A 25,741-nucleotide genomic window follows, 5' to 3' on the forward strand; every position below is an offset into this window, starting at 1 on the left:
GGATGTATTAAAATCAAGGGCGAACAACTCAATTCGACTACTGAGATTTATTTATTTCTCCAGAAGTAAGAGTTCATCAATGGCCACCAAACAAACTTAATCGCTAAAAACCGTATAATTTTATTTTCTCCACTAAAAAAAAACTACTTGACTAATTTACATGATTTTAAAAATATAACATCTTTGTTTCGTGACGAGTAAGTACACCATATATATATATACACACACAATTAGATGAGTATTGGCTGGAGAGAGCTTGTGTTGAAATTTTAATAAAGAAATAATTTTTATTTATTTTTTTATTCATACATATTCAACATCTCGACATTTAGCGAGAGAAACGCACTCTTTGACCGGCTTTTTGCAAGTCACTTCCATCATCATCATCATTATAATTCCCTTCCAGTAGTCTGCTGCTCTCCCACCCTCTGGAGAGGGAGGGGGAGGAAGAAAGGGCCTTTGCCCATTTTCATCAGTTCGAAGATCCCCTGCCTGCGAGGAGGAGATTTTATTTTGTGCTCCGTCAATTTCCCATTTCCGAGAAATTTGCTTTAAATTCTTTTTTTTTTCTTTCATTTTTGTTACCATGGAAAACGGATTTTGGTAACGAATCCGAAATTCCATTACTTGATATGGGTATCTAAAACGGTGTTGGAATTTTTTTGTACCAATAATCATGCATTCCCTGTTTATTATATTTTTATTCTGGTTCTTATATTTGATTTTCTGTATTTCGTATCTTTTATGATTCTTAGTTTTGTATATTTTGGGTTCGTACGAAACCTCTTTAATTTGAATGCGAGGGTGGTGCTAGCTCCTTGATGATGACGTCACGAGTCTCAACGCAAAAATCGTCCTCTTTTGAATTCCAGCGACATGGATATTGGACGTGGTTTCATTGCCCGGTGCTGATACGGAACTTCCAGAGCCCTCCTTCAAAGAAGTAAACCTGGCAAAGAATACCCCGGACATGACGAAAGCAAACTTCTGAAGACTTTATTTACGTGGCTACGGTTTGCACATATTTGGAAGGAGTGTAATTTTTAAAGACTTTAAATTGAGAAAAGAAAAAGGCACATGCCTGATCGCCATCAATTTGTGAGTATGTTCCTAAAATTTATTGCATATGAGCGAGTGATTAGGAACTACTATTTGAATCATAATATTGTATTCGTTCATTGATGCGACATTTTCAATATAAGAACCAGCGTTTTTTTTTTTTGTATTATATGTTGTTACTTTGGCGTTCTCTGTTTTTAAATTTAATGCCCACAAAGGGAAAAATTTGCACCTAATTTTATTGCAAATAAAATCTCTTCTTCGTTTTAAAACAAGACCTTTATATTTTATTCTTTACCCCCACCCCTTTATTTCATCCTTATATTTTTTCCAGGCCGTTATTTTTGCGTCGAATTTATCTGAAAGAGGATAAATTTCCAACAACGGTTCTAATTATTGAGTTTGAAACCGACGGTACCAATGACTTATCTCATCTAAAAATTTCTGTAAACAATATATATATATATATATATATATATATATATATATATATATATATATATATATATATATATATGTGTGTAATTCTAAATATACACCTACAAATCTTAGTACGATCTGTAAACTACAGAACAGAAGTACAAAAATGATAAATAAGCAACAAACTTTAAAATGTCAGCCGATGCAAAAAGGGAGGCAACTCTTCAAATCGAAGTTTTTTTTTGTGTAATTCGTGATTGGAAATAAAAAGACAACAAAAAAAAAAAACAAAAAAAAACGAATATTTAGTATATTTACTATACTTTGATCCAATTAAATGAAAATCTTTTTTTCTTTTTTTTTTTGTAATTAAGTAATTTTTTGTTGGTTTGTTTCTGTTGAAAAGATGCTGAATTTATTATTTGTTGTTGACGTGTAAACGACCTTGACATTCGCAATGAAGACAAAATGTAAGTTTCTTTAAAACATGTCGTATTTTATGTAAATGTTTGTAAGTTTAAATGAGACAAAATTATTTGTTATGAATAGTTATTTTTTAATATAAAAATTGTGATGTGTCAATGTTGTTTACATTTTATTTTGTGTTATTTTATTGGTTTTAAAGCAAAGTGGTGAGTATGTGGAGTTGTGTAATATAAAAATAGCAGGTGGCGCCCAAATAAATTCCATACCGACCTGGTCCGGGCTCTTCGGGGTCGAGGCAACAAGTGTCAAGCAAAGACCATATGTGGGGGCAACCTCACATATAAGACCAATTGTCACTATCCAGCTCCACTACTCTCTGGGGAGTTGGTCCCCATTTCCCCTTCACTCCTCACATAAAAAATCGGCCTTGTGCCTAATTTGCTCGGTGGGGGAGCAAATAAATACCCTTACCTGGCACAGAGGTAAATGGTGACCATCCAGGCCGTTCAATATTATTATTGTTTGATTTGGAATTTTGTTTGCAATAAAATATATATAAAACGGTGACCATCCAGGCTGTTCTCCCAGAGCGAGGCCCTTCCATTGCACTACGGCTGGGTTGACCTTTGCGATTGTCCCAAATGTGGACGACTCGGTTGCGCTATGTCTAAGTGTGGGGTCTGCGTTCACGCTCACCCCGATGATTAAACCAAAATCAGACCATTCTCTTACACTGTGACTTTTATGATAAACAATATTGACAGTTGCTTATAAAATATTCTACTGCTTATGAACTCAAATTTATTCATATAATTTCATAAAATATAACATTTTTTCAGCAAAGAATCTTAATTATTCACGGCCAAAACGGAAGGAGGGAGCAAGTATTTTTTGACGGAGTCTCTCTTTAAAAATCAAATAATTATGGAATTTTCACCAATTAATAAGTGATGAATGAACTTTATAATGGTATAGTTTTTTTCTTAATCGATATTTATGCATATATTTTTTTGCCTACCCCCCCCCCTCTTCTTTATTTATGGGTACAAATATGCTTAAAATAATCAGTCGAAACTGAAAAAAATATATTGTATTGTGGGGAGGGTGAGGATTGTAGATAAAACAAACAAACAAAAAACAACAACTGCGCACGTATCAGATTACAAGGTTGAAAATCCGAATATTGAATTCATTGTGTTTTGAAGTGTGAAATTCGTTGAATATGTTAATAATAATTATTATCGTTCAGATTAGCAGAAAAAAATATATATTTTCATTATTTTTGCGAAAAACACTACTTTTAAATCTTTGAAAAATAAATTAATAATTTTCTTTTAGTGAGCCCAATATTGCTAATATACCATTAAATAGGTAATACCAAAAAAGGAAAAAAAATCGATAAATAACTGCGCATTTTGCTAAAAATACGATAATTTCTCTCTGTAATTTCTTGTTAATTCACCTATGATAGACCAAGTGTGATACTAGATGTTGTTTTCAACACATATGACGCCTAGCATTCCCAAAATGATCACCCATCTGGTACTGGCCAGCCTCATCGATGCTTAACCTCGGGAGTTATGTATGCAACAAATATAGTTAAGCTATTAAGTGAAGCCCACTATTAATTTGTTTGTAAACAACCTGATGGTTAGAACACTGTTGCGACGGGCAACACATTTGAGGAAAAATATTTATGGCACTGATTCATGGTTCAATAATGAGAGCTGCCAACTGTCAATGCAATGGTTGTAGGTTCGATCCATTGCTTGGGAAAGGTGCATGTCTAGCTGCACTGATGAGTTGTGATACAACGAAACAGTACTGTATGTGGTTAACAATTAAAGTCCCCCTCTTTGGGTTGAGCACTTTGTAAATATATTTTCGCCCGATGCTTATTTAAGCTATTAAGCGAAGCCCACTATTAATTTATTTGTAAACAAGCTGATGGGTAGAGCACTGTTGCGGCGGGCGGATGTGAATTTAATATGGTAGACCAAGCGTGATACTAGATGCAGTAGTTGTTTTTAACAAATACAACGCCTAGCATTCCCAAAATGATCACCCATATGTTACTGGCCAGCCTCATTGTTGCTTAACTTCGGGGTTTATGTATGTAACAAATATATATATTGCTTATGAAAAAAAAAAAAAAAAAAAATTAAACCCTTCACTTAATCTTCAAATCAAACGTTAAAAATTCATGGTTAAATGAAGTTTATTTAGTCCTATCAAGGCCTCCGTAGTTTATTTTAAACTATCATTAATTTTTTTTTTTTTTTTTTACTTCATCACGCGAAACCGCTAGAGTGATATAAAAAGTTGGATTTTTTTTTTAAATTCAGGTACTTATATTATAATATTTTTGCAAATTCTTTTAGAAAATCATCTTAAATCTTTTGTAGACAAAAAAAAAAAAAAAAAAAAAAATTGGTTCAAAAACCTTTTTAAAAAATATTTAAATGTTTTATCCATCGAGACAAAAATGGCAGTGAGTGGTGTGGTGTGGTTTTGGAAAATTCAAAATTCTATTAAAAATAATAGAAAACGTTTTGGCGCTTATACAGTTTAGTCAAGACATTAAAAAAAATGAAAATATTGAAAAAAAGTTATATTGTACGTACTCGTTATAATCTGAAGTTCTCTGAAAAAAATTTCACTTAATTTCATCAAGTAGTTTTTAATTTTACAGCGAAAAAGCAATTTGTTTTGATACCGAGCAAAAGGTTCGATTTTTAGGAAGAAAAGCTAATAATAAAGATGGGGAAAGAGTGCCGGCGCGTTAACTGGAGTTATTTCCCTTTGGCGTGTTCAACAAATTTCATAATGGCTGCCTTCAACGCGCTCTAATAAAAACTTGTTTTTCTGCTGTAAAATAAAAACTACTTGATCAAATTAAATGAATTTTTTTTCCGGAGATCTTCAGTCCAAAACAGATACATACAATATAACCTTTTTTTCGATATTTTCATTTTTTTAATGTCTTGACTAAACTGTACAAGTACCAAAGTTTTATACTATTCTGATTTTCAAAAATTACGGTTTTTATCTTTCTGGAAAAAGAAGTTGCTCAAGAATAATGGATTTAATTCGTTAAAAAAAAAAAACAACATTTTTTTGTAGTGCCTAATCTTAATCGAACATTGGGGATATCATCATTTTCTATCTATCTATAATGGTTCATACATTTACAAAAACTGTTAGTCGTTTTAATTGAATCAGAGAAGCAGCATTTTTTTTTTTTTTTTTTTTTGCTATTGTTTAAGTTAATTTTATTAATTAGAGACCTGCATACATTTTTTGGAAAATAGGGGCTAAAATCAAGTTCACCCCATCCCACAACACAGAAATAGACATCTTTTAACAATTAAAATAATTTCAAGTTGTAGTTGAATTTACTACTTTATAATTGCCAATAGTCATTTTTTTCTGAAAATATTTTTTTAAATCGGAAAATCTTACTCAAAAATCTGTTTAAAACTTCATATCAAGGAATATTGGAATTTTATTCGATTTAAATCTTTTAAAAGTTAATTATTTTTTAGAATTCTGTTTTTATATTGGAATTTAACTAATAATATATATTACTGAGAAAAAAGGTTCATTTTTTTTTTTTTACTTAATAATGATTTTATGTTCATTCTTTTTTTTTATTTACAACTCCAAGGTAAGTGAAATAAATAATGGATTCATTTATATAAAAATAACTATTTTTTTAATTATTTAAACTCTTCAGCTTTATAAAATCTTACAATGGACTTAAATTTATTTTGTTTAGTTTCCGTAACATGAAATATGGGTGGGTAGGGGTTAGAACACCTAAAAAAAATATTTCCCCTCACATATTTAACGAAAACTGCTTTTAAAATATAAGTTAATTCAAAAATTGAATACGTATCGAAAATTTCATGAAAATCTGACCATTAGTTGATCTTTGCTAGACTTTCTAAACACAGGTATGTTTATGGCTTCAAAATGATCACTACATAGGAACGTTGTTTTAAAGCGTTGATAATGTAAACACAATTTTGGTCTCGCATTTTCATTATTTTCGTATGCAGTAAAAGATTTTTTTTTAAATATTACTAGTTTATTTGAAGCTTCTTTTAAATTGTATAAAAGTTATGATGATAATATTTAATTACAGTTGCATCGTGTAACATATAGGGGAGATTAAATCTGTGTCTCGTGTTGGCGGTACCTATCGAACATCTTTGGTAATTTTAATCTATATAATTATAAAACTTAAATGATCTTGTAACGATGTATGTAACCCACTTTCCGGTTTACAACATCCGGTTGCGCATGCGGCATGACCTACGCACTAAAATATTAACGTTATTATTTCGAAATTATTATTTAACATGGAAAGAGTGGGGTTTAAAATAACTTAAACGTAATACAGAAATGAACGATGTAAAAAAGAAAGCAGACAGTAATAACAATTGTTTATTTGGATAATTTAAACGCGAAAACAAAAAAACAAAAAAAACAAACAAGAACCATTCGGACGCTGAAATATTAACGTTATTATTTCGAAATTATTATTTAACATGGGAAGAGTGGGGTTTAAAATAAACAAAAAATAAAAAAACAATTGGGACGCTGAAATATTAACGTTATTATTTCTAAATTATTATTTAACATGGGAAGAGTGGGGTTTAAAATAATTTAATCGTAATACAGAAATGAACGAAGTAAAAAAAAAAAAGCAGATATATCAAAATTTGAATTTAACTATAATAAGTATTACTTACTTAGCCTTTTGGCCAGGATCAAAGTGTAGTATCTGTTCTCTGATACATACACAGCGATAGGCAGTGTTGTTCTGGCGACACATTCTCGTGGCCGGCGAGCTTGTTGGGTAGCGTTCTGTCCGCACCCCCACTTTGTCTGTCTTTCTCTGCTCTCCCCCCTCCCCAACGGGGGGGGGATCCGAGCTGATAATTTACGACCTTCCCGCGAGGGAGGGTCGGAAACACTTTCTCTCTTCCCTCCACTAACTTCCCACTCCCTCTCTCAGTTCTATCTCCCCTCTTGCCGCCTTTGGCGCCACTTCTTTTTGGCGCCAAAGTCGGCTCCCAATTTGGACGTCGACTCCACGTCACTCATTTTGGTGAATTTATACAGGGAAGAGAGAGCTTTTATTCAAAAATGGACACCCCCAGCCCGGGGACCACCAATACAGATACCCCCAGCCAGGAGGCTACCACAAGAAAAACTGCTCCCCAAGAGGACGGCTCCCCAACAGGGGAAGCAAAAAGCAACGAGGCATACCGCCCGGACACTAAACCAAAGGACGCCCCTCAGAAGGGAGAAAACTCACCAGCAGCTCCCCAAGAGGGCGACTCTCCAAAAAGGGGAGAAAAAACAATGTTGGACGGGGCATCCCGTTCCGGCAACAAAAATCAAGAGGCAGTAGCCCCAAAGGACGATAAGGGAGACAGTGCTCCTCAAGAGGGCGACTCCCCACAAAGGGGAGAAAAAACAATGTTGGACAGGGCATCCCGCTCTGACTACAAAAATCAAGAGGCAGTAGCCCCAAAGGACGATAAGAGAGACAGTGCTTCCCAGGAGGGCTACTGCCCCAAAAGGGGAGCAAATCAAGAAAACGAGGGGGCATACAGCCTAGACCTCCCCAAAACAAAAGGGGCAAAAGCTCCCAAGGACAATAAAGAGGACAACGCTCCCCAGGAGGCCGACTCCCCAAAAAGGGAAGTATTTCCTGGAAGAAGTATAGAGCAGGGAGAGTCGGTCCCAAAGGAAAGCGGAAAGGGAAATGCGCCTCAAAATAGCAACCCTTCCGCCAAGGAACAGCAAAAACAGTCCAACCTCACCAAAGATCCAACACCAACAAGAGGGTCGGCATGGGGGAAGACTGTAGAGAAGCAACTGTCCCCTCAAGAGTATAGAGACTTGTACTTGACCAAGTACAGACAATACATAGAGGGGGCAGAAATTAAACCAGTGCCAGGCGCTTGGGAGGCAATCGAAGACAGAGTGCTCTCCCTCATCATCTCGGATATGCCGGAAAACCGCCTCCTAGGGATGAAAAAGGAAGACATGGCAGGGCTCCTACACAAGCTAAACATCCCGGTATTATACCTGTACCAGAGGAGCTACGCCATGTGGGACATCCTCCTACCCACCAAGGAAGATGCGGAGAGACTCTCCCTACAGGAAATTAAGTATGGGAGAACAAAACTAAAGCCCGAATACCAGGGCAGGACAAGGACCCGGGTGCAGGTATTCAATGTACCTATGCAAATATCAGCAGAAATCCTGGGATCCTTCTTCACACAGTTCGGCGAGGTGGAAAAAATAACCCCAGTGCGGTCGAAAACCGGCATGCACTTGGGCAGCTACACTGTGGCCATGAGGCTAAAGAAAGAAGGCTTCCAGGCGATACCAGCACAGCTGACATTTAAGGAGGCAACTATGACAGTAGTAGTGGAGGGGCGTCGTCCGCACTGCTGGTTTTGCCAAAAACAGGGTCACATGGCCAAGAGCTGCCCTCAAAGGTCAAATCCTACTCAAGTGACACTAAAGGCGGTCCCAACCTCTGAGACAGCACCAGTGTCCAAACAGGCTGTCACAACTCCTGCAACCAGAGCACCAACCCCAGCACCGAGGAAACCCAAAACTGTGCAGGAGCCCAAAGGGGAGGAATGGATCACGGTAATGAGGCGGAAACGGAAGCCCACAATCCCATCTGCCACCGTCCCACAACCAACCCAACAACCGAGGCAGCAACAACAACAGCAGCCTCCACAACAGCCGCAGCAACAGCCATGGCAGCAGACACAGCAGCAGCAGCCAAACCAGCCGTTGAACCAGCCGCAGCAACAACATCAGCTGCCGCGGCCAATTCCACAACCAATGCCACGAAAACAGCAGCAACAACAAAAACAGCAGCAGCAGCAACAGCCAGAACAGCAGCAACAAAAACGGCTGCAGCAACCAGAAAAGCAACAGCATCAACCGGAGAAACAACAATTAGAGGAGCAGCAACAACCAACGGTCCCCACACCAATTGAGACGGGGATCAAGCGAAGAAAACACTGCTCCTCTGAGGATGAATCTGCTAGTGAGAGGGAGAGGAACTCAACCTCACCACTCCCCGGTTCATTCAAAAGAATAAAAAAGAAAAGGAAAGGGGAAGAAAAGGCAGCCCCCACTCCCTGTGAGCATACACCACCTCTAACAACAACACAACCCACTTCCACCCCCATACCACATACTGCACCAACACTAGACACCGCACTAACACCAACACCAACATCAGACACCGCACCAACACCAACACCAACATCAGACACCGCACCAACACCAGACACTGCACCAACACCAGACACTGCACCAACACCAGACACTGCACCAACACCAACACCAGACACCGCACCAACACCAGACATCACACCAACACCAGACACCGCACCAACACCAACACCAGACACCACACAGACACTCGTCCCCACACCAATGCAAATTGAGCCGCCATCCCAGAAAGAAAAGAATGAACCCGGGAGGGGGAGAGACCCTTCAGATTCTCCCACTTACGGACTCACTCCAACAGGGACTCTCGCCCTCGAAACGAGAGAGGAACTTTGTTCTGTAGACCCCCTGTCTGTGGCAATGGGCGTACCACACCGGCAGAGAAAAAATTTAAAACCTCTGCTGGACTGCCAACAGATAGGGGGAAAAGACGTTAATGTCCCCTCTAATTTCCCGGACGCCCCACGGCTAACAACTTTCGTCAGGCTTCCTGAGGCCTGCAAAACCAACGTGTGGACAATGCTGGAAGCCGCTGAAGGGGCTGGTCCGGGAATTGAACTGATTAGGAAAAATGACCCTTCCCTTGAGGAACTCGCAAAACAATGCAAGGGAAGGGTCCCAGTGTTGGTCCATCCGTCACTCTATAGGGCCCTTAAATTGACTTACCCTTTGGATGTCGGCGGCATTGTGAGAGAAGGTCAGGACATGAAAAACCTGACCACCTTGAGCATTGCACACAACGTCGGTGTCCTTTCCCCGGCTGACTTCGGAGCTGAGTGTAACACACCTTAAGGTAGGTACCATGGCTTTGAATTTGGCTAGTCTGAATGCGAGGGGCTTGAGATCATCGGGCCGGGCGGCTCGCCTCCGGCACGACCTCTTGTCCCTGGGAGTGGATGTCGCTGCGATTCAGGAGACGCATTTCGTTTCCTCTGTGGACTGTCAGGTGCTGGCCCGAGACTTTGAGGTTTTCTCAGCATATGGCAGCCCGCGGGGGAAGGGAGTTTCCGTGCTGGTTAAACGTACCCTGTCGGCGACGGTCGACGTTGTCCATAGAGATGCAGTGGGTAGGCTGGTTGTGGCCGATGTTGCCGTAAAAGATTCTGTGTTTCGGGTGATTGCGGTTCATGCGCCCAGCACCGCTCGTGAGAGGGTCTCATTCTTCAGTCAGCTTGACGCGTTTGTAGATTGTCGGAAGCGGGTAGTGCTAATGGGGGATTGGAATTCCATCTTAGACCCCGACATAGATAAGGTAGGAGGCGGAGCTAGAGGATCGGAGAGGTGCGAGTCCAGCCTGGCTGATCTGATGGCTAGATGCGGTCTGGTCGACAGGTTTCGGGTCGAGCATCCAGGGCGGGAGATGTGGACGTAGACCAATAGTGTTTCCTCCTATCCAAATACTTATTTGGACAGGATGTTAGTTAGGAGAGGCGAAGTAGACTTCTTATCTTGTCCCACGTTCACTTGGCTAGGCCAGACGGACCATAAATTAGTTATGGCCCGGCTGAAGCTAGGAAATAGGCCTAAGTTAGCGGGGTACTGGAAGTTAAACACCTCCCTTCTGGAGATACAAGACTTCCAAGATCAGTTAAGAGAATTGATTAAAAAGGCACTAGTGGGGGCGGTTACCGGGAGTAAGTGGTGGTTAGGTCTCAAAGCCAAGATCAGAAGCTTCTCCGTCAAGTATGCCCAGCGCCTCGCACTAGATAAGGCCAAGACGAAGAAGAAGCTAGAGCAGAAACTAGCCCAGGCTACGGGGGAGGGTGATAGGGTTAGTCAGGAACTAGCTAAGCAGGACCTTCTACGCGAGACTAGCGAGCGTTACGAAGGCCAAGTAGTTAGAGCTAGGCTTAGAAAGATAGGCAACGAAGCAGTCAATTCTGATGCAGACGTGCGCCGTGAGGTTTCTAGGCGTGGCTCGGACAAATACATTGCAAAAATCAAACATCCGAATGGACGCACCCTGGAATCGACTTGGGAGATCTGCGAGGGGTTTCGAGAACATTTCGAGGAGCGTTTTACGCAGCAGCCCGATCTTCCGGTCCTTGAGTTAAGCGACTATTTGGCCGACTCTCCCCGCCTCGAGGCGGCTAGAGCGGCTAGTTGCGAGGGCCGGGTGACGGAGCGGGAGGTCTTTACTGCGCTGAAGCAGGTCAGCTGTGACAGATCGCCAGGACTTGATGGTCTGCCATACGAACTGTACTTGAGGCTGTCGCCCATGTTTCTGCCTCTTCTGACGGATATGTTCAACCATTGGTTTGCTCAGGGATCCATCCCAGGGCAGGTGACCAAGGGAGTGATCACATTGCTGAAGAAAGGTGACGGGCATGAAGGGGAAGAGTTAGACGACTACAGGCCCATAACTCTGCTAAACACAGAGTTGAAGATTTTGGCCAAGGTCCTGTCGAATCGGCTGCAGGTTGTTATCGACGAGTTGGTTGAACCGGAACAGAACTATGCTGTGAAGGGGAGATCGATTCAGAACAACTTGCACCTGATCCGCATGATCCTAGAGGGGGGAATAGATGACGACACGGAAGCCGCGCTGATAAACTTAGATCAGTCCAAAGCTTTCGATAGGGTCGACCATCGTTTCCTGGCATCTGTCTTAGAGGCCGCCGGTTTTAAACCGGACTTTTGCAAGTGGATCTCCATAATGTATCGACAGCCCATGGCTGTCGTGCAAGTGAACGGAAAGCGCTCGAAACCCTTTGTTATCTCTCGGTCGGTTCGTCAGGGTTGTCCGCTGTCGCCCCTGCTTTATGTCCTGGCTTTGGAGCCTCTTCTCCGCAAGCTGAGACATGGGGAGGCAAATTCGGCCCTGCGCGGAATGGCTCTGCCTGGCGGCTCAGCTGCTAAGGTATCCGCGTGCGCCGATGATGTCACGATCTTCGTGTCGGGCTTCAGAGACATTGAGGTCGTGTCGGAGGCACTCACACAGTACGAAAGAATTACAGGGGCCAAGATAAACCGCAACAAGTCGGTAGGACTGCGGTTGGGCGCATGGAGTGGCAACGCAAACCTCCCTGCGCCCTTCAGCTGGACAGATGGCCCGGTCCGGATCCTCGGCGTGTGGTTCGGACCGGGTCTCCAGCTTGACAAGAATTGGTTGGAGGTACGGTCAAAGGTGGAGGCTGCAGTCAATTCGTGGCTTCCTAGGAAACTTTCCTTAAAGGGTAGAGCTGAGGCGTGCGCCACTTACGTCTTTCCTCTCATCCTTTACCGACTGGCCGTACTTCCCCTGCCTGCACAACACCTAAAAGCTCTTGTCGAACTCTTGTCCTCGCTCCTTTGGGACAGAGGAAGACACTGGGTGAGCAGACAGGTCTGTATTCAACGTCCGTGTGAGGGAGGCTTGGGAATGCCGGACTTGAAGTGTCATCGAGATGCTGAGAGGCTGGCCTTCCTGAGCCACTATATGCAGGAGGACCAACCGTGGCACCCCGTGGTTACTGCCGCCTTCCCCGACCTCGTTCTCGACCCTTCCATCGAGAGCCGTCGCAGGCCGCGGGGAGAATCTGCCTACATGAAAGAGTGCCGAGCCGCGCTAAAACGACTACCAAGGTCCAGTGACCTTGTGACTGCTACCCGTAGGGAACTCCACAGGGATCTAGTGAAGGAGGCCGCTGACGACCCGCTATGCGCGCGTTTGGGGTGGCAGCAGAGTGAGATCCGCTCCGCGTGGAGCTGGGCGCCAGGTTCGAGTCATCTGAACAATTCGGAGTTCTCACTGACCTGGCGATTGGCCCGAAATGCACTTCCACTCAACAACATACAATGCAGTTCTGGGTTTCTGGAGTCGCCTGATTGTCCCCGTTGTGGGACAACGGCTGTGGAAACTACGGATCACGCTTTCTTCGATTGCCGCGAACTCCGCCAGTACTGGTCGTATGTCAGTGGGGTGACGGCTCGCATCGATCCTGAGCATCCTCGCCCAATTACTGTATCCAATGTTGTGGACAACGTGAGGCCGCCGTGGGACCGGGAAAGACAAATGGTCTACGTTACGATTCTGGCCGTGGCGAGAATGGTGATTTGGACGTCGCGTCTGCAAGGTTGCCGGGGGGTGTTGTCTTTTTCTGATCAAGATCTGATCGCGTTCTTTAAACACCAACTACGGGTGAAGATCAGATGTGATAGAAGAAGGCTGCATCGCGCGGCATTTGACAGAAGATGGATACATGTGGCAAGTCTGTGTGTACGAAGAGGAGCCAAATTTGAATACGTGTTCCCCGCCTAGGTGGGGAACGCGCAGTTCTGTAAAGTTAAATTAAACAAGTAGTCTCTCAGCTAGCTGAGTGTGTGTTCCATCCCTCCCCGATTAGGAAGCCTCCAAGATCCCCATCCCCTCTTACCTGCAATTTTTGTTTTCACCCCTTCCTCTAAATTTTACCCATCTTGGAGAAAAAGAAATACAAACTAACCTCCATCCCTTACCCACAAAATTTTCTTTTCTCCATTCACCCCCATCTAGAGGGCATCCCCACCTAGAGACTGACCCGCAGAAGCGAGGTTCCTTTTACAAACCTAGTGGAACGGGCAGTCTATCAACTAGACGGGGTTGGGAGGGTCCTACTAATCACCTTTTGTTTTGTTTTTCTTCCCCCTCCCTCGACACAAATGAATTATTGTTACCATTTTATTGTTATCTTTTTTGTTTTTACACGTCAATAAAAAATGTTTTAAAAAAAATTGGGAGTTACTAGGACGTCCCCCAATATGAAAGGGTGAATGCGGTATTATGGTGAAAGAAGATACTAGCTGGGAGAAACTTTTGACTTTGTTTAGTTCTGGAGTGACAAGGATGACCAACGACCCCCAAAATCCCCCCTTTTGAGTTGGCCATGTGCCTAAGTTTTTTGTTCATCGTTGATTTTTTTTTTCTGTATTTTTTAACATGAATAAAAGATTTAATATCTCAAAGTGTAGTATCTGTTCTTTAGGTGCGGTACTTCCATTTCTCGTTCTCTTTCAGTGGAGGAGAGGTCCTTCACGACCATTTTTATTTTTGTACCTTATCTCCACGTTAAAAAATCGACCCTGGTGTCTAACTCTGCCCTGTGGGGAGGCATTGTAAATAGGTATAATAAGTATTATGGTATCTGTTCAGTGCACATTTACCTATAAGTATGGCCAACCACTTATAATTCAGTAACTCTAATTTTTTTTTTGCAAAAATAATCAATTATAATAAACAGAACGACTCATAGAAATCTATCTATATTCTTTTTTCATTTTAATATACTTTCATAGAAATGTTTCTGTTATGTCAAAAAAACCCAACTATTTTCTTTACGTCACAAGTGTCACGTTCATACATGAATTCCATAGCTAATATAACATACTGACCCAACGGGTCACGGGTCGTCTAGTTTAATAATAAAATTATGAAACAACTTCCCACGTGTTTTGTTTCTCACCTCTACATTAGGTGTATCAGAATTTTGGGAATTTTTGACACCCCTAACACGAAACTGCGAATAATATATAAAACCTCGTAATTTCTCTTTTAAAAGTGGGTTGTTTATTCTCTTTATGGAATATACTTTTTAAAAAAAAAAAAAAGAAAAATTATTAAAGTTGTTTAAAAAATAATAGAAATATTATTATTATTATTTTTTTTAACAGCGTTTACAAAGTGCCGGTGCGGTGCGGTGCGGTGCGCCTTCATGCAGCCATTTTTTTTTACGTAATGGAATCGGTAATACTTTTTTGGCACGGCAGGACGCCAGCTTCGCCAAAATGTACGCCACGCGTCAAATTTCATTCCGTCATAAAAACAACTTTCTACAGAAAAAAAAACTTATTTTTATATTTTTATCTCGTGAATAAACATGAAATAATATATTAAAAACTGCGTTTATTATTTTTAATATCCAACAACGGAGTTGAAGTTAATGTTTTCAATTTTAAAACAAAACTAATTTTTTTGATAAATCTCTGTTTGGCGTACTCATGAATTTTTTTTTTTTAAAGAATAAAATTGAATAAAGTTTACTTTTACAAGAATTTTTAGACATTTACCTAGCAAATAAGTATAAAAATATATATATGAAAAAAAAACAATTTAAGTGTTTTTTTTTGTTTTTTGTTTTTTGCAGCGAAAAAACAATTTGTTATGATACCGAGCAAAAGGTTCAATTTTTTTAGGAAGAAAGGCTAGTATTAAAGATGGGGAGGGAGTGTCGGCACTTTAAACTGAGTTATCTCCCCGTGACATGTTAAAAAAAATTCAAGATGGCTACCTTCAACGTGCTGTCATAAAAATGTGTTTTTCCGCTGTAGAAAGGGGAAAGCTGCTCGATCAAATTGGGTAAAGTTTTTTTTTTTTGGGGGGGGGGGGAGATCTTCGGTCCAGAACGGATACGTGCGATATAGCCTTTTGTCACTGTTTTCATTTTTTGGTGCCTTGATTAAACTGTACAAGTACCTAAAATTTTGTTTATGAGTCACCAATTATATAGGTTAAAAGCCACTTAACGATAATAATTGGAAAGATTGTCAGTTGAATGATCAAGAATAATACAAGAGATGGAGAGGATTAAGAAGAATGAACAGAATTTTAATATCAATATAGGTGTGTCAGCAATTTCGCAGGGTCCAGGGGTTCATACCATGCAAATGGTAGGTGTGTCAGCAATTTCGTGAAAAATAGTGAATAATTCCACCCCGTCTTTCCAAGCTTATAACTACTCGAAAAATGTAATTCAAGCCCTAATTTTTATTTTCAATTAAAGGAGCAAGGACTAAGGTTTCATTAAAAAAAACAAAAACAAAAGAAAAAACAAACAACGTGGTTAAAAAAAAAGGTTTTAAACTTCGAACTTTACAGGTAAATTTCTAAAAAACACCACTTTTTTTTGTTTTAAATTTGAATATATTATTTATTGAACTTTTCTCTTCAATTTATGATATATAAAACTTTGGTGAGTAAATTAATTATTTACTTTTTAATAGACACTTGAAAATGGAGGGGGGCGTGAATTTAAAAAAAAACGTTTGTCTAAAATATTATATTTGGTTTATTGGAAAGAGCATAAAATTTCACATTGACCCCGAAAATATCGTAAAAATAAAATCAATAGAAAAATTTTGATAGATTTTTAAAGTTTAAAAATTGAAAAATATTGAGTTCGTAAAATTCATTACTGTTTTTTAAAAAATAAAAAAAATATTTCTATTACTTTTAAAACAACTTTAATAGTTTATTTTGGAAGTATAATCCATAAAGAAAATAAACAACCCACTTTTAAAAGAGAAATTACGAGTTTTTTATATTTTATTCGCAGTTTCATGTTAGGGGTGTCAAAAATTCCTACAAAAATTCTGATACACCTAGAGAATTTATACTAAATATTTGCTGGACGTTGTAACCTGCTGGCATAGCATGTTCTGCGATTGCTTATCTGCCTCCTCATATCAAACTATTTTTTCCTTCATGAATTTTTCGTTTGTTTTTTTTTTTTAATCGCAAATGAAACAAACGTCCATTTGAATTAAAAATCTGTTTTAATGTATTGCATAAAATACTTTCTTTTTTTTTTTTTTTAATTCTGATACCCCCCCCCCCTTCCCTAATCTCATAAAAACAAGGTTACTGACATTTTGTTTTAGGACCTTAAAATTAGTTAAGTAAAATAAATTAAATCAATTATAACGTGAATTAATTATTTTAAGAACATTTTTGTAAAGAAAAATATAGAAATCAATAATAATGCTAAATTTCAAATTTAATTCAGCAAAAAACAACAAAAAAAAAACGAAATCTTCAAGTACAGATAAAACATTGATAAATAAATGGTTGTTTTTATTAAATTTTCATTTAATGAAAGCAAATCATTTAAGTTTTTAAATTGCATCAAATCAGTGAGTGAACAAAAACAAAACCCTAGTCTAAAGAGTTGCCTCCCCTATATGAACTTAAATTTGTAAAACAAATTTTCATTATTTTTCATCATTTATTTTTTCATGTGTAAATCTCGTTAAGTAGTTCGAAAATGCCTAAATTAACTTGAATTTATATGAGTATATATTTCTTTTTTCTAGCGACGTTCCAAAATTAGTGCTTCCTATTAACGGATCAGAGAGAGCTGCAAATTGCATTACCATGATGACTGAACTTATGTATTCATGACTTGAAAGTTTCATCTCTCTGTTGCAGATATTGATGGTGTGAGCCTCTAAGTAAGCAACCAACCCCTGTCATGGATGTGCGTCAGAAGCAAAGATGCTTCATTGAATTCCTGGCCAAACTGCATTGAGAAAAATTATGACTGTAGAAAAATAAATTTTGGAGTACAAAAGGTTGCTCGTTTTAATGGTACCACTTCTGTCTTTGTCATTCTTCAACTTTTTTAGGTAAAAAAAGAAATAGGAGGCTTTACTTTTAGAACCGTCCTCATATGACAAAGTGCGCTCCAGACACCCATGTACAACCATCATTCATCTCTGGTAAAAATGCATTGAGAATGGTGGTGACTATGTAGAAAAATAAATTCTTTAGCACAAAAGGTTGCTCCGCCTTCTTAGTTGCCATGCATAGGATCCTCTGATTGTTGGATAGTGGAGGAATTACTGATTGTCTTTTATTCACTACACTTATAATTTTCCAGAAATCATGAGTTCCTATCTTTTGCAGTTCTATGCGTCCCCTGATTATTTCAGCATGCTTTCTTTGGCTATTGCTATTTCTTTCTTACAAGGATTTCTAGCATCTACGGATGAATTTTTGCCTATTTGTATTTGACTTATGACGTACAAACTGGCGGAATGCATGCTGTCTTTGTGCAATAACAGCTGCACAATCTGTAATGAACCATGGGGGTGACTGGAGCTAGCCTGATTTGCACCATACAGTTGTCTCATTGGCACACTGTTCAGCGGGAAGAGAGAAGATATTGGTCCATTGGGCATCTCTGATATGTTCTCTAATAGCTTCCCAGTCAGCTCTTTTGCAATACCTTGTTGTTTTGACCAATGGCTCCTCACTTTGGCGTTGGTATTTAAGCGTGATGTCAACTGATACCAATAAGTGGTCTGCATTTCCAAGTGGACTGTGGGCGTTAGTCACACAATCTTCAGGTACTGTGGTGAGAAATTGGTCTAGAAATAAAGCCTGCTGGGGTTCACACTCTGGTAGGTGGGTTGGGAACATTACTGTCTGTGTGAGAGAATGGGTTATAGAGAAGTTATAAGTAGAGTGTCCAGCTGCATCTTTATAATCTGAAAAACCAAGCCAATATTTATGGTGGACATTAAAGTCACCAAACACAAGAGAGTGCTGCATTTATACTATCAGAGACATGATCAGTTAGCGTATAATCCTGACTTGAGAGAGAATGGTAGAAAAAATATAAGTAACTAACGCAGTGATGAAAGGCTCGTTTAAAGCACATAACAGCTAGTCATCCAATTCAAGTTGTTGCTCTCTAGTTAAAGGGTGGGTGCTACGAATATAGACTAGAAGTCCCTGAATATATTCAAGTCCTTACGGAAGAGAAGGAGATGTCCTGTCATGTTAAAGTAGTTAGAGGGGATTGAGGAGTGTAAGTTTGTTTCACTTAATGCTAAGATAATCCAGGGAGTTTACCAACAGGTAAGACTCTACATCATCTAGATTACTTCTAAGCCCATGGATATTTGTGAAAGCGAGCCTCAAAGGAGGAAATGAATTGGCTTTGTTTGGGCGGTTGTCTGGTTGGATTGTGATATTTCTTTGGATTGTCATTTCATTACATTTTTGTTTAATTTTAAGTTAGGAGAAGAGTGTTGAGCAAAATGGGTCAGTTTTGATACCAAGTATACACACACAGTGGTCCTGCCTAGAAAGCTGTGGTCTCGTAAAAGCCCGCCAGAGATAGCAGCAGAGTGCCTTTCCTTGCGCGATATGGCACTACAACTATCCCGATATTATACACTGATGATATAGCAGTCGCTCCAAGTGCTACCAAAAATTGTCTCTGAGATCGGTATATTTGCTGAACCCACCACACTCTATAACAGGCAAAAGAATCTAGAATACCCCCCTCCAAGAAAAAGAAAGAAAAAAAGGAAAGAAATTTGACTTAGGATTATTGCTCTATTTTCTCCCTCCCACCACGACCCCCTTCGTCTCCCTACTAAGAAGCATAAGCCATAAGCACCAACAATCCCGAAAGCAAACAAGTGTCAGTGAAATGGAAAGCCTCCAATATGTTTGTGGTGTCTCTTCGTTAAGAAGAAAAAAGTTTAATACGTCTAAACTGCAATCCAGTAACGTATTCAATTTTCATCTCATTCGTAAATATGGAAGGGGAATTTATCTTCAAATATCTTTAATTTTGAATTAGAACTACAGACTTATACTAAGTAAATATTAATAAGTCCTTTACATACTTTTTTTTTAATGGAGAGTGGATAACGCATTGTGGATGCGTTATCGGCAGCTCTCGTTACTCTCGCATCTCCTTTTTTGTCCCTCAGTCCTCATTTCCAATGAGTGATTTTTCTGACAAAGAGTGAAGAAAAAGCTGCTTTCCAGGTCGGCAGTACTTCGTAAACAGTAGCCTGAGATGTCGGAAATTCTCTGTTTCTATGTCTATCCTTGTGGCCATGGCACTAGTAAGGCTGCCGGAAGGAAATGTTTCATCTGGGCTGACGTTATCCGCCTGATAGTCAGGGACCCGAACCTTGGATTAACCATTAAGGAGGCTGTCCTATCAGCAGGTGCAAAATACTGTGGCTGCTGTATTGCCATTTGGTGAATGGATTCTGGACCATGCAGTAGTTTCTGGGGCCTCTCGATGACATACTAGTGGGTAATTGTTACAGCTTTACCTTATCATGTGCTACAAAAAAAAAAAAATTCCTCTCTTTTTCTCTCTTACTTTCCATCTCTGTCCTGCTCTAACCAAGTCTGTCGACCTGTTCCACAAATCCCAAAAACCTTAATATGAAATATCTCCAGAAAAAAAATGTGAATAAACCTAGAACCCCATCCTCCAACATGACCTCTACTACCATGTCTCCTTCTCCAACATCAGAGGTCTACGTTTCAATCTTCCAGAGGTTGAAATTCAATTACAGGAGATGAAACCGGACATATTCTTCCTAAGCGAAACTGGCATAGGGCCGATCACTTCCCTAGATGAGTTCCTAATTAAATGATACTCTAACTTACCCTCTAAATCTGACCCTCAAGATCGCCATGGGCATGGAATATGTGCCTACATGGCGTTCCGTGTGGTAGGGATATTTCCAGAGAAGACCCTAATTTACCTTATATGTGCTTCCGGGTTGCACTTGCTTACACCACCACATTTATATTTGCCCTCTATCACACCCACAACAGCGGAGTTACTATTTTTAAGAGTATATCTGAGAAAATTGACCACATCCTGTCTGTACATCCTTCGGCTAATATCCACATTTGTGGTGACTTCAATGTCTGCAATGTGGAAGGCTGACCCACCTAAACAAGACAGATGATGAGGGGAGGTTCTGCCATGTGTACCCAATACTTCCGGTCAGTAAGCAAGTCTTCTAGACCTTTTTCTCACAACTTCCCCTGAGCTATGTTCATGTTCTGTTCTGTCTCCTCTTGGATCTTCCGACCACTCGGTTGTATCAGTTAAGATAAAAATGAAATGTAATAAGTCTTCAGACGTACCTCACCACCGTACAGTATATCGATACTACGGCTGACTGGGATAGCTTCCGTACATTTATATCTGATCTACCTCTGCATTCCATGTTTAAAAAGGATGTGTCCTCTATAGTGTCAGAGCTGACCGAATGGTTAATTGTAGGCATAGACCGATTCATACCTTCCAAAAAATTCCAACAAGAACCTAACAGCCAGCCATGGTTCTCCCCAGAATGTGCTGCTGCCATTGCGCACAGAAATCACTTTTTCCACAGCTACCAACGTAATAGATGCACTGAGACTAAAGCTGCTTTCAGGACTGCCAGCAACCACTGTAGAAGAGTAATCAAAAATGCAAGAGAGCTATATGCTCAGTCCGTTAAATCAAAAGTAGCTGAGTAGCGGCTTGGTTCCTACCAGTTTTGGCAAATAGCAAACAGGATCCTGAACAGAAACGTGCATTCTATCCCAACCATCATCAATGGACCTGAAGTCATCTCATCAGCATTAGACAAGGCCAACCTATTTGCCAAGAACTTTGCAGCTAATTCTACCCTATCTGATGAAGGCCATCGACTCCCCGTATTTCCTCCTATAACAACATGCTGTGCAACATACAAATATCTGTGCGTGAGGTCGCCAAGCTAATCAAGAACCTTGATTCCAGTAAAGCAACTGGCCCTGACGGCATTCCAATTATAGTGTTGAAAAAGCTTCAACCAGAACTTGCCCCCATACTTACAAAACTGTTTAAGCGTTGCCTTAAGGAGAAGTGCTTCCCCACACCCTGGAAAACCTCATTAGTATGCCTTGTATTTAAGAATTCAGGTGATAAGTCATCTCCCTCTCAGTACAGACCAATAAGTCTCCTGTGTATTATGACCAAGTTGCTGAAATCCATATTAAATAGAGAAGTAGTCAACCACCTCAGCAGAAATAACCTTCTTAGGGACATGCAATATGGTTTCCGTTCCGCTAGATCTACAGCAGGTGTGCTAACGGTTATATCTAAAAGGATTAGTGAATCTCTTGACAAAGGCTTCTTTTCTAGGGCAATTGCTCTTGACATATCAAAGGCCTTCAATAAGGTATGGCATAAAGGCCTACTTCACAAGATTTCCAGCTACGGTATCACTGGAGAGACGTTGTGAGCCTGTCTTTATTTTATCGTTACTTCCATGGTGAGTGCTCATATGAGCTCCAATCTCTGGTCTCCCCTCGTCAATCTTTAATGATAAACACCCATCTAGCTGAAACCAATGTCAAAAATTTTCCCCAATCTTTAACTGTGCCAAAACAAAAACTCAGATTCCATGAACAAAGCTTCTTTCTTAGAAGTGCACGCCAGTGGAACTCTCTTCCGTTTGCCTGTTTCCCACTTGACTACAACTTGGATGTCTTCAAGTCCAATATAAACAAATTCCTGATGAACCACCCCCTTTAGTAAGACACTTTATCAAATCTCCAATACTAACGATTACTACGATACTATCCCATTGATTACTGTACACGCAATAACCCTTATCCTGAGTGGCTTCCGGGCCTTGATAAGTGGTGACTTCCATGTAAAAAAAAAACATCTTTCACTTCCGCTTATGCTATTCAGAAGTGAGTAACTTCCCTTGAACTTCCTTTCTTTCGTTAAATCAACTTCAGTACTCGTAGTGACTCGTCCCTGCATAGTTCTCAGTAAAATAAAGCTTTTATTATATATATATATATATATATATATATATATCAAATAATAGAAAGTTCCCTGTTTATAGTAAGCACTGTTGATATGGAAAATAAAATTCAAAAGTTTAACGGTTTAAAGCCAAATGAGAAGTGCAGAATCTCTTTTAGTAAATTAAAATTTAATTCGATATTTCGATTCATAACAGAATCTTCATCAGGCAATACAGTTTTTTTTTTTCTTTTCTTTTCATTACGATGATAAGGCTTAGCACGTCTTCCTTCGGATGTTACTGAAGTATAAGGTTTAATATAAATATCCGATACAGCATAAGGTGCCAGCAAGTGCGTATGTTTTAAGTAATAGAAGTCCACTGTTTAGAGTAAGCACTGTTGATATTGAATACAAAATTAAAAAATATAACAGTTTAAAGCCAAGCAAGTGCAGAATCTCTTTCAATATATATATATATATATGTATATATATATATCAGGGGCGGAGATGGGACTAGTGCCACTCGTGCCCGGCACGACCAATAATTCAGTTAATGTTATTCAAAATGGATTAAAAAATCATCCATTAATTTCAAGCAAACATACTTAGTCTGATCTCAATTAAATTACATATCTATTCAAGTTTCGATAACTAAGTAGCAAAAAATTCATAAATATACCTGGAAATAATACAAGGATGCTGTTTTGAACGGGTTGTCTTTGTCCGGCCACCGCCAGATTCATTGAAAACTCCATAACAGCGGCTATGACGTTGAATGTCCGTAATTCGTGCCAAGCCAAACCTTTACTCGTAATAATCATAATGTTAGAGAAATCCAGATTTTTCTGTAATCACCCGCAAAGTGAAGCCCACTTATAGTGCCTAAAATATTTAGCACGATCGAGCCTGCTGATGTCTGTTTTAGGAAGAGGATGAGGGACCGAGAGAGAGAGGGGGGAGAGAGAGATCTCTAGACACATACATACGCATAAACACATGAAGAACGATTACTACTACTGTTGCAATATGTAGTAGCACGAATAGTTTTGTGTAAACATAACCACGCGTGTATATCAGATTGTAAATAAATATCAGTGATGAAGTTATTGTTTCATTAATTAATAAAGAACAGGTTTTGAATAAGACTGAATTTGTTTTTTTGAGGAATTTTTTTTTTTTCGTGAATTTTGAATCATAGAAATCTACGAAAAATACGGGTTTTAAGTCATTTTATATTAATACTAAGAAACCCGTCAATCCAATAAACCTTCGTAGAATTCCGTAGTGATACGTAAATACTTTGTAATTTTTTTTCATAAAAACCCTGTATGTAACTTTTCTTGCTGCATCCATCATTTCACAGCTATTTAAACCCAACTTTATTCATCAATATTACCTTTTATTCTATGGGAAAATTTAATCGCCGTTTTTGGAGAACATTACTTCAGTTGCCGAAATATTTCAGTCGCTTCACTACATTCAATTTTACCACGGACTTTATTTACGAATTCTTTGTATCTATTGCTAACCTGGTTAGTTGTCATTGTCATCAATTTCTTTATTCTAATAAACATATTTTTCTACTCATAGTAATGAATATCTCTTTTCTTCTATACTTTTGAAAGGGAAAAAATATCTTATCTACTGTATCAACAAGACCACAAATTATATAGTATCTTGATTGTTCACAAAAAAAACAAAAACAAACACCATGCAAGGTACGTTAGTCAATCTGTGCTATGCAATGGAGAATCACGCAATAGCAACTATGATTACTTATTTGGGTCCACGGACCACGGATTGGGAACTAAAGTTGACAAAGGGCGGGGGGGGGGCGGCACGACAAGCAATAATAGGCTAGAGTCGCCACTGATATATATATATATATATATATATATATATATATATATACATATATATAGATATATATAAAAGTGAACGTGTCTGTGTACATTTCCCTACGCAATAACTCAAAATTTGATATACAGGGTACTGAGATTTGGGAAAATCTTTGTAATCCATTTTTGGCCAGAAATTTTACTGTTAAGGGGTCAAAGTTCAACGATTTGACCTTTGAACTCTACCAAACTCCTCTGCCAATTTTGAGTATAAGCACTTGAAATTTTAGATATAGGTTCCTTGGACATGGATCTAACTTAACAACTTGATTTGAGCCCAAAACAATAAATGTTAAGGGGTCATAATAGGGGTCAAAGTTAAAAAACAAATAATCTCTGCGGTCGCTACTAAATTGCTCAGATAATTTCTGGTCTAAACATTTGAAATTTACATAAAGAGTATTCAAAGATAGGGCAAGTTCTTAATTGGTTTGGGTCGAAAATTTGAGCTACCAATATATAAATGTATATATGTATGTTTGCATGTCTGCCTAAAACTTTCGAAAGAATCCACGGATTTTCACAAGATCAGTATTGTTTGGAAGCTCAACCCTTCAGACGACAAATACCAAAAAATTGGCTAAAAGCATGAATTTCTTAACCCTCAACTGGGAACTTTTCTACAGGGAGGGGCCGCTATTTTCAAAAGTCATCCCCTCTTTTCGATTGTCTAGCCTTAATTTAAACCTATGTCACTTCCGGTTTGGCGGTGGTCGTAACAGCAAAGACGTAAGGGTTTTTTCCCATTCTTTTCCTCCTTCACAGTACGGGTTCGAGCCTGCCTTCCTAGTACCACTTTTTTTTTTTTTTTGCTCAACATACACCTCCAAACACCCGGGCAATGCCGGGCTGAAATGCTAGTATATATATATATATATATATATATATATATATGAACTGCCGACTGTCAACACGACGGTTCTAGGTTCGATCCTCGGCTTGGGAGAGGTGCTAGTCTAGCGGCACTGATGAGTTGTGATACAACGAAACAAGACTGTATGTCGATGACTAGAAATATATTTTATAAACTGAAAATATCAGTCATTAAAAATAATTGAAGATCAAAAAATTTGATAATAATGCATTGATTAAAACAGATCCTTCTTTCGATCCAGTAGATATCTTAATGCTGATGCAATTCTCTACCTATATATTACATCAAGAGTCAAGTACGCCCAAGGATGGAGTACTGTTGCCACATCTGGGCAGGAGCTGCTAGAAAGACCTTATCCTACCTTGACAAAGTTCAAAATAGGTAGGTGATGCCCTTTTCTCTTCCCTGCAACCTCTTTCTCATAGAAGAGATCTTGCGAGTTTGTCTCTACTTTTTGGCAATTAGAGTTCATCACTCAAGGTTGATTTTTTTTAATC

General features: G+C 39.3%; 1 pseudogene; it reads left to right on the forward strand.

The window, feature by feature from the left end:
* The first annotated feature begins 2,452 nt into the window (after nt 1–2,452).
* Nucleotides 2,453–2,606, forward strand: LOC145240462 (U1 spliceosomal RNA; annotated as a pseudogene).
* The last annotated feature ends 23,135 nt before the right edge of the window (nt 2,607–25,741 follow it).

The sequence above is a fragment of the Euprymna scolopes genome, chromosome 19, assembly GCF_053919585.1.
Source record: "Euprymna scolopes isolate OS-2025 chromosome 19, ASM5391958v1, whole genome shotgun sequence".
NCBI lineage: Eukaryota > Metazoa > Mollusca > Cephalopoda > Sepiida > Sepiolidae > Euprymna > Euprymna scolopes.